The sequence below is a fragment of the Eublepharis macularius genome, chromosome 9 (genome assembly GCF_028583425.1).
Source record: "Eublepharis macularius isolate TG4126 chromosome 9, MPM_Emac_v1.0, whole genome shotgun sequence".
NCBI classification, from domain to species: domain Eukaryota; kingdom Metazoa; phylum Chordata; class Lepidosauria; order Squamata; family Eublepharidae; genus Eublepharis; species Eublepharis macularius.
This window is the reverse complement of record NC_072798.1, coordinates 44,595,569-44,603,208: the sequence shown is the minus strand read 5'-3', so window position 1 is coordinate 44,603,208 and position 7,640 is coordinate 44,595,569. Positions and strand designations below refer to the sequence as shown.

The window sequence follows — 7,640 nt, the reverse complement described above, 5'->3', positions numbered from 1 at the left end:
AAATGCAACCTGTTCTTTAATATTTTATTAACATTATTTTGTACTGGAAAATTTACAGGAGTTACTAATATTAGGAAACGGGTTTGTCAGAGGGAGGGCAAAGGTGATGAGAAAGTAATCTGGCAGATATGTAAATTACAGGGATATTAACCAATCAGCAGAGTTACAGATCTGGTCTCCAAAGACAATTATACTGATAGCGCCGTCTTTCCTAAATGTGATTTACATTATTTACTGGCCTGTATGAAGGGCTACAATTTGATTCTACCACAGTGTAGTGGCTTCTCTTTGCTATTTATTCTGTTCTGCCTCAGGCTACAACACTAGACTACAAGGACAAGTGTTTTGCTTGCATACAATGGAATAAAGGGATCAGTGCTGCAGACGGGAGAGAAGGTGCCACACAACGCACCAATCCTGCTCCCCACCTCCCTTTCATTTTCATCCACTCAGACAAGGAAAAAGTTACTGTTGGAAATGTCCTTCACATTGATGAAAATGAATAAAGAATAGAATACAGAACACATGTAAAATTATAAAGAAAAATAAAGACTAAACCAAAAATGGTTTTTATCCATGTGTATCTTTTGTTTTGAAAACAAAATCAGAACCAGTTCCCAGAAGTGTGACCTGCAATATGTGAGTATACATTTTGATATGCTTATGTATGGTCTGTCATGATTGACTGATTGATTGACTTATGGTCTGCTTTTCTCGCTGACACACAAAGCAGATTATACAGTGGAAGTCAATATGATCAACGGCTATGATATTCACATAGACATACAAACACTCACACAATTGTAACTGTTTGGTAAAAAAAAATTAAACACAAGCACTCATTTAGCCTGTGAAAATGAAGGGAGGTGGGGACATATAGTAAGTCTAGTTCTGTTTCATTACCATCATATTAAATTTAACATTTTTAATACTCCCCTTAGAAGTGAAATTCCCAGATTTGTTTGTCAATATATCACTCCCATCCAGTTAAAACCAGAGGAATTTGCTCCAGTTAAAAATGTGAGGTAAATCCCACCTTCACTGCAAGCCTCCGTATCACAGCAGGATTGTGTGTTTTTAAATATTCCAGCGGAATCCCAGTTTTGGTCATCTGAATGGTCTGAAAACACAGGGAAATCCTGGGCTGAATCCACACTTCTTTACCTTCCAGTTTTCCTGTGCATTTATCCTGCAATGTCCCAGGCTGTGTTCACATTCCCTTTCCTACTGAGTCAGCGACATGCTATGCTTCATTCACATCCCTGGGAGAAAAGCGGGATAAGGGGCAGGTCTAGATCTGCCATCGCCAATGACGACATGATGGTTTTTTTAATTTAATGAGAGATTTCTGCTATATCGATTTTCCGCTGTATTGCAAATAAGTTTGATTCATAGAAAACACCACGCTGCATTGCACGCTCAGACCATGTGAGACCAAAGTAGCATTTTCTGTTGGTCAGAGAGCCCCAGGAGAGCACAATGGGTCACTGAAAAAGACTGCAGACATTGGTGGGACACAGGTGTTCGCATGGCCAATTACCACAGACTACTGTGTTACTGCTCAACTATATTTACAGGATAGTGATTTTTTGCTATACCGATAATTTTAAATTTAAAAAAAAAACAGGAAAGAGTCAACCTTTGCAGGCACAGTCCGCTTATCGAAAATTACCTAGGCTGTCCTTCGGCAGTAAAACATTATTCACTGTAATAAAAATGGTGCCCCACCCCCAATGCCTCCATGGGCTTTTTACAACATCACTTCCCAAACCGCTTGGGAATTGAAACGGGATTGCGCAATAGCGCTAGGAAAGCACCTTTTAAAAAAAAACTGGACGGGGGTGCGGGCATGCCTTGGACAGAGTTGGGACCATAAGAATTGCTTGGCAAAGAGGGACGGTGTTCCGGAAAGGCAAGAAACAAGGAAGTGGGGGTGGTTAAGAGGGGGCGGTCTCTTTGTGAACCGCTTCTATTTGTTCACATCCATGGTGAGAACTGCACAAGAGAAGCATTGGAAAGCATGACAAACTTGTCTGAGGCGCAGTGCAACAGATGTGAGAGAATGGCGGGATTGAGGTGAGAGTATGTGAACAGCCCTCTGAGAAGCGCATAAATGGCAGGAAAATAGCAGCAAACTTGAGCCGTGTGGATTCAGCCCAAATTAGGAAGAGCCTCCTAACTGATGTTAATATGCTGCTTCAGTGGGTCAAAGTATACAAAAGAGGGATGTAAGTAACCAAATGGGTTTATCTGTGTTTTGTCTGTGCAAAGTCTTAAGGATTCTATGACAAGCTATGAATCAGAGAATCTATACAGGACTGCAATTCTATGCACACTTATCTCGAAGAAAGTCCAACTGAAATCACTGGAACTTACTTCTGAGTAAATATGGACAGAATAAGGGTGTTAGTGTGCTGGGCTTTTCATCATATAAAACTAGTGTCTTTTACTGATAGAAGAGCTGTTTTAGGATTCACACTTGAGAGCTGCATGAGCAAAGTGAAACCAAATCCAAAGATGTTCCTTCACTTGCATAAGAACTTGAATAATTCCTTGTTCAAGATTTGGTGCAAGTATAATTTGCTATGCAATCTCTCTAAGGAGCCTATGGAACTTACCTAGGAGCTAGTAAATGAATTATAAGTCCTTCAGTGAAACACCTTTTTGTTACCATGCACAGATTAGAGAATGCTTAATTCAAGTACACATGTTTTCATGACCTTGTTTAATGTCTCTTTCCCACTGGTATTTCTGTGATTCAGGTTTGTATGGAGCTGACCTGCAGATTTTTCATATGATTCAGAAGGTGGTTCAATTGATCACAGAAGCATCATGCAACACAGCCCAGTTAGCTGACCAGTAGACACATCATATGGGAAGACTTTGGGTGGTGGTAGGGCTGGATGAATATTATAAAAATGGGATTCCTGTCCATAAATGATCTACGGTGAAGGAGTTCCACTGTTGTCTACTGGACCTTTGCCTAAACTATGAAGGAAATGAACATCAATAGCCATGCACGCATTCTGGAATCATAAGAACATCAGAACTACCCTGCAGGATTGGACCAATGACCAATCTAGTTCAGCATCCTTCTTTGCAGAGAAACTAACCAGATGCCCACAGCAGGGGCACAGATGCTAAAGTCTCCTTGCTTTTGCTTCCCTCACCCACAGGTATACCTCTTCTGAACATGAAGGTCCCATTTTGTGGATAAAAGCCACTGAGGTGAACCTATCCTCCATGAATTTGTCTAATCCTCTTTCAAAGCCATCTAATACAAAGGCCTTGACTACAATGCATGGCAGTGATTTCCACTCATTAATTATGTGGTTTATGATGATGACTTTCTTTAGTTTGTACTAAAATCAAAAAGAGTCCAGTAGCACCTTTAAGACTAACCAATTTTATTTTAGCATAAGCTTTCGAGAATCAAGTTCTCTTCGTCAGATGCCTGATACTGCATTTAGTTTGTACTGAATCTACTGCTGATCAATTTTTGGATGCCCCCATGTTCTAGTGTTTTATGAGATAAAAAATGTTTTCTCTGTCCACATTCTTTATATCATGTAATATTTTATAAACTTCTGTTCTGCCTCCCCATGAGCATGTATTAGCTCCCTAAGGAAAAGGTAAACCTTGTTAAGCAAAATGTCCCACATAAGACCTTAAAAATCTTGGTTTTTAGTGTACTTGCTAAATAGAGATACACTAAATGAGAACTATCATTCTTAGTTATAACATAAAAATTCTGAAGCTTAAGAATTCAGAAATATCATTATACTGAAAAAATAATAGTTAAAATTAAACTTATAATGATAAACTATGTGCATTTCTAATAGTTGAAGGTTTCAAGTGGTGAAAGTACTTCGTTACAATTATGCTGTTAAACAGGGTTTGGGTATTGCTTAAAAAAATCAGGTGCCCCAATCCCACTTTCAGGAATTGGGACACCATTTGCCACTGGAATCATAGAAACGATGCCAGCAAGCTTTTGATTGTCTTATTCAACAGAAGCAAAAGTCAGTACTTGACAATGTGCCTTTCATGGCTGTTCTACAAGAATCTTCAGCAGATAAAAAGTATCTCCTATCTGGGAGCTGATCTCTGTCTAGCTTTCAGAAAGTTCCAATGTTTTTAGCCTGCTTAATTGGTTCAGCAAAGAAAAGAGCTGTTAATGAGTAATCTTTGTACATTGCAGTGCTGAGCCAATGGAGAGATGAGAGTGAGCCTAAAGTCGGCATGTTATCGCTGAAGGCTCCAGCAGCAGTAGTGCGAAAAGCAAAACAAAAATCTTCTTGTTTGAAAATCATTAGGATTTTGGACTGAGCGCAGAACCACTGATTCAGTGTTAACTCATCGACTACAAGAAGACTGTGAAAGTAAGTTACTATTTAATGTATTTTCCTGCAATACTATTGTTTTAGTGTGTGTGTAGTTTCTCTGAGATTTTATTGAATTTGTGTAATTGGTTCTTAGCTAGTATATGAATTCATATGCAATGCTTAATGAAAACCTACAAATATCGCTGATCTAGAGGCTAAGTTCGAAAACATGGTATATCCTAACACACAATCACTTGAGAAGCAGAACTTCAGTGAAGATAAAACTAATAAGGTGATGAAAAGGAATGACTGCTATAGCATATGTCGTTCCTGGAACTTCACTGTCATCATTTCAATCCATGTTAATCTGTAATCATTTGCTAAATTACTAGGTTTAGCTTCTTACTAGAATACATCATTGTTAAACAAGGAGTAAATAATTATTACACTGGCAATTAATTGATATCAAATATCAAACTTTCTAACAGGTTTATTGCAGTTAATATTGCCAATGCCATTTCTGATAACAATATCACTCATTTTTACATCAAAGGAACTTGTTAGATTACCTGTTTTATATATGTGTTACAGTTAATGAAATTTACTGTTTTGCCAAAGTACCCATTTCAAAAGCCAATGTGACTATATTGATGATTTATGAGTATTATAGTGGCAACAAGCTCTTCAGGCCTAGAATCTGGATTAACTGTCAATATGTACTGCATAAGAACAATCATTAGTAGGGGAAGTAAACAAAACATTTGTTTAAAGCCTTTAGAGTCTCATTACACGAGACGTGAAATGTAAGTTAGGACTTCCCGCAACCCAACTCACGTTTCACATCTGGCCAGTACTCACCTTCAAAATAGTTTGGGAAGTTCAACTGGCTGTGGACCATGGCTCCAGCCTTTTATTCCTTCCATCCTACACAACTTTCAACAGCAAAAGGAAAAAAAATGGCTGGATTGGGAAGAGGGCAGTGTTTGTCTCACTGCCAGTTCTACATGTCTGCCTTGGATATGTGGGTAGACATGTGGAACTGGAAGTGGAACATACAAACCCCTGCCTTCATTTTTTTTGGATTTGAAAGAAGTATGGGATAGAAGGCAAGACAGGCTGAAGCCCCACCTGCCACCATGCTGATTTGGATCCACCCCAACGATTTTGAAGGTGAGTCCTGGTCAGGATATGAAACACAAGTCCCTACTCACATTTAACATCTCGTGTAATGAGACCCCTTAGAGCAGTTTGAGAGCCAGTTTGGTGTAGTGGTTAAGAGCGCAGGACTCTCATCTGGAGAACCGGGTTTGATTCCTCACTCCTCCACTTGAAGCCAGCTGGGTGACCTTGGGTCAGTCACAGCTTCTAGCTCTCTCAGCCCCACCCACCTCACAGAGTGTTTTGCTGTGGGGATAATAATGGCATACTTTGTAAACCGATCTGAGTGGGTGTTAAGTCATCCTGAAGGGCGGTATATAAATCGAATGTTGTTGTTGTTGTTGTTATTATTATTATTAGTTTACTGTCAAAGCTGGATCTCACATCTATTTTGTTAAAAAAATCCTAAACATCTTATTTAGGACTGAACACCAGTGGTTTGGATCCAGAGAACCTGGAGCAGAGCTCCATCCACAGAGTGGATCTTTGCCACCTCCCACAAACACCCCCACCTCCCAAGTTGCACCTTGCACTACAGTGGTCAGTTGCATGAACACAAGTGTCCTTCTGTTCAAGCAAGGGTTGGATGAAGATTGAGCCAACCCCTTGACTCCAGTAAGAATTAAGACTTAAACAGAGGGGGAGCCCTGAAACTTTTGGGGTGTCGAATTTCATGTCTCCAATTCTTACCCTTTTGCTTCTTCTTTCCAATACTTCTGGTCTGCTACATCCCTCTACTCTTCCCCCTCCCCTTCAGGCCTGCTTCTCTTTCTCTCCCCCTGCCTCAATCATCTTTCACTTTCATCATGTAGTAAATGATCACTTAAATCTGTCTATCTCGGGGGATCTAGGCACTCATTTTGGATAACAATTTTGATACAGTCTTTGATTGCTAGGCCATCTACAACAGCTACCAAGATAGGGTTGCCAGCTCCCAGCTGGTGGATGTAGATCTCCCAGAATTACAGCAGATCTGCAGACCATAGAAATCAGTTCCCCTGGAGAAAATGGCCATTTGAGAGGGTGGCCTTTATTGCATTATACCCTGCTGAGGTTTCTCTCCTCCAAACCCTGCCCTCTCCAGGCTCCACCCCCCAAATCTCCAGGAATTTCCCAACCTGGAATTAGCAACCCTACAACCTTGTTTGGTAGTGATGTGATATATTGGCTGATTTTAAGCAAACCTCCCCCCCCCCATGCCTTCCCTTCATTGTTGCACCAGGAATGACGTCATGCCTGATGTCATTCCTGGCAGGAGAGTGCTCCAGAGCTCATATTCCCTGCACCTTTTTTCCCCTGCTGGTCAGGTAAGAGATAGCGGGGGGCGGTAGCTGGGAGTTGGGGATCCTCTGCCTCGACTGAGAGGTTGGGAACCCTTTGTTCACACCAGCTTTGAAACAGGCTGTGGTGCATCTACTTCTAAGGAAGCCTATCCTGGAGACCTCAACAACTACTAACCAGTCTCAAACATTCCATTCCTAAGCAAAGGTGATTGAATGTGCAGTGGCTGGACAGCTTTAAGCTTTCCTGGATGAGGCAAAATGTTTAGATCCTTTCCAATCAAGTTTTAGGCCTGGCTGAGTGACTGAAGCAGCCTTGATCATCCTGGTGGATGATGACCTGCTCCTCCTGAGAGAGGGCCTTCTTGGTCATCATGGCACCATAACTGCAGAATTCTCTCCCCATGGATATTCATCAGTCCCCTTCTGTTAACATTTTCCACCAGTGGGGTGTTTCCTTATTGATCCCTTCTTCACACCCAATGTTTTAAACTGTTTTAAATGTTTTAATTGTTGTTTTAAAATAGTTTAAAACTGGTTCAACTGTTTAATGATGTTGTTATTGTTTTGGTTGTTTTTTATTGTTTTAAAATGTGGTTTTATTATGTATATTTTAACTTGTTAGCCACCTTGGTGGCCCTTGTGAAGGCACAAATGCAAGACATACATTTTGTTAAATGAACTAATAAAACTTGGGCCAGAATTTTCCCAGGGAGAAGCTGCCAGGAGGAGTAGAGAAGGAGGGAGATAAAGGTAGGTTGGCTGTTTGGTGGGAAGAAAGAAACAGGAAAAGTAACTGGCTATAGGGGCTTTCTGGGAAAGAAAAGAGAAAACAGCAGGGGAGAAAAATACGATGCCTCTGCAAGTCCTTGTGGGC

The 7,640-nt window shown here is 40.6% G+C and overlaps 1 protein-coding gene across 2 annotated transcripts in view; it reads left to right on the top strand.

The window, feature by feature from the left end:
• The first annotated feature begins 4,228 nt into the window (after window positions 1-4,228).
• The window catches only part of NR1H4 (nuclear receptor subfamily 1 group H member 4), a 56,577-nt gene continuing 53,165 nt past the window's right edge, over window positions 4,229-7,640 (top strand). For both annotated transcript variants that reach the window (XM_054988295.1, XM_054988297.1), the window contains exon 1: window positions 4,229-4,382. The gene's annotated coding sequence lies outside the window, so the exon portion shown is untranslated. The remainder of the gene's footprint in view (window positions 4,383-7,640) is intronic.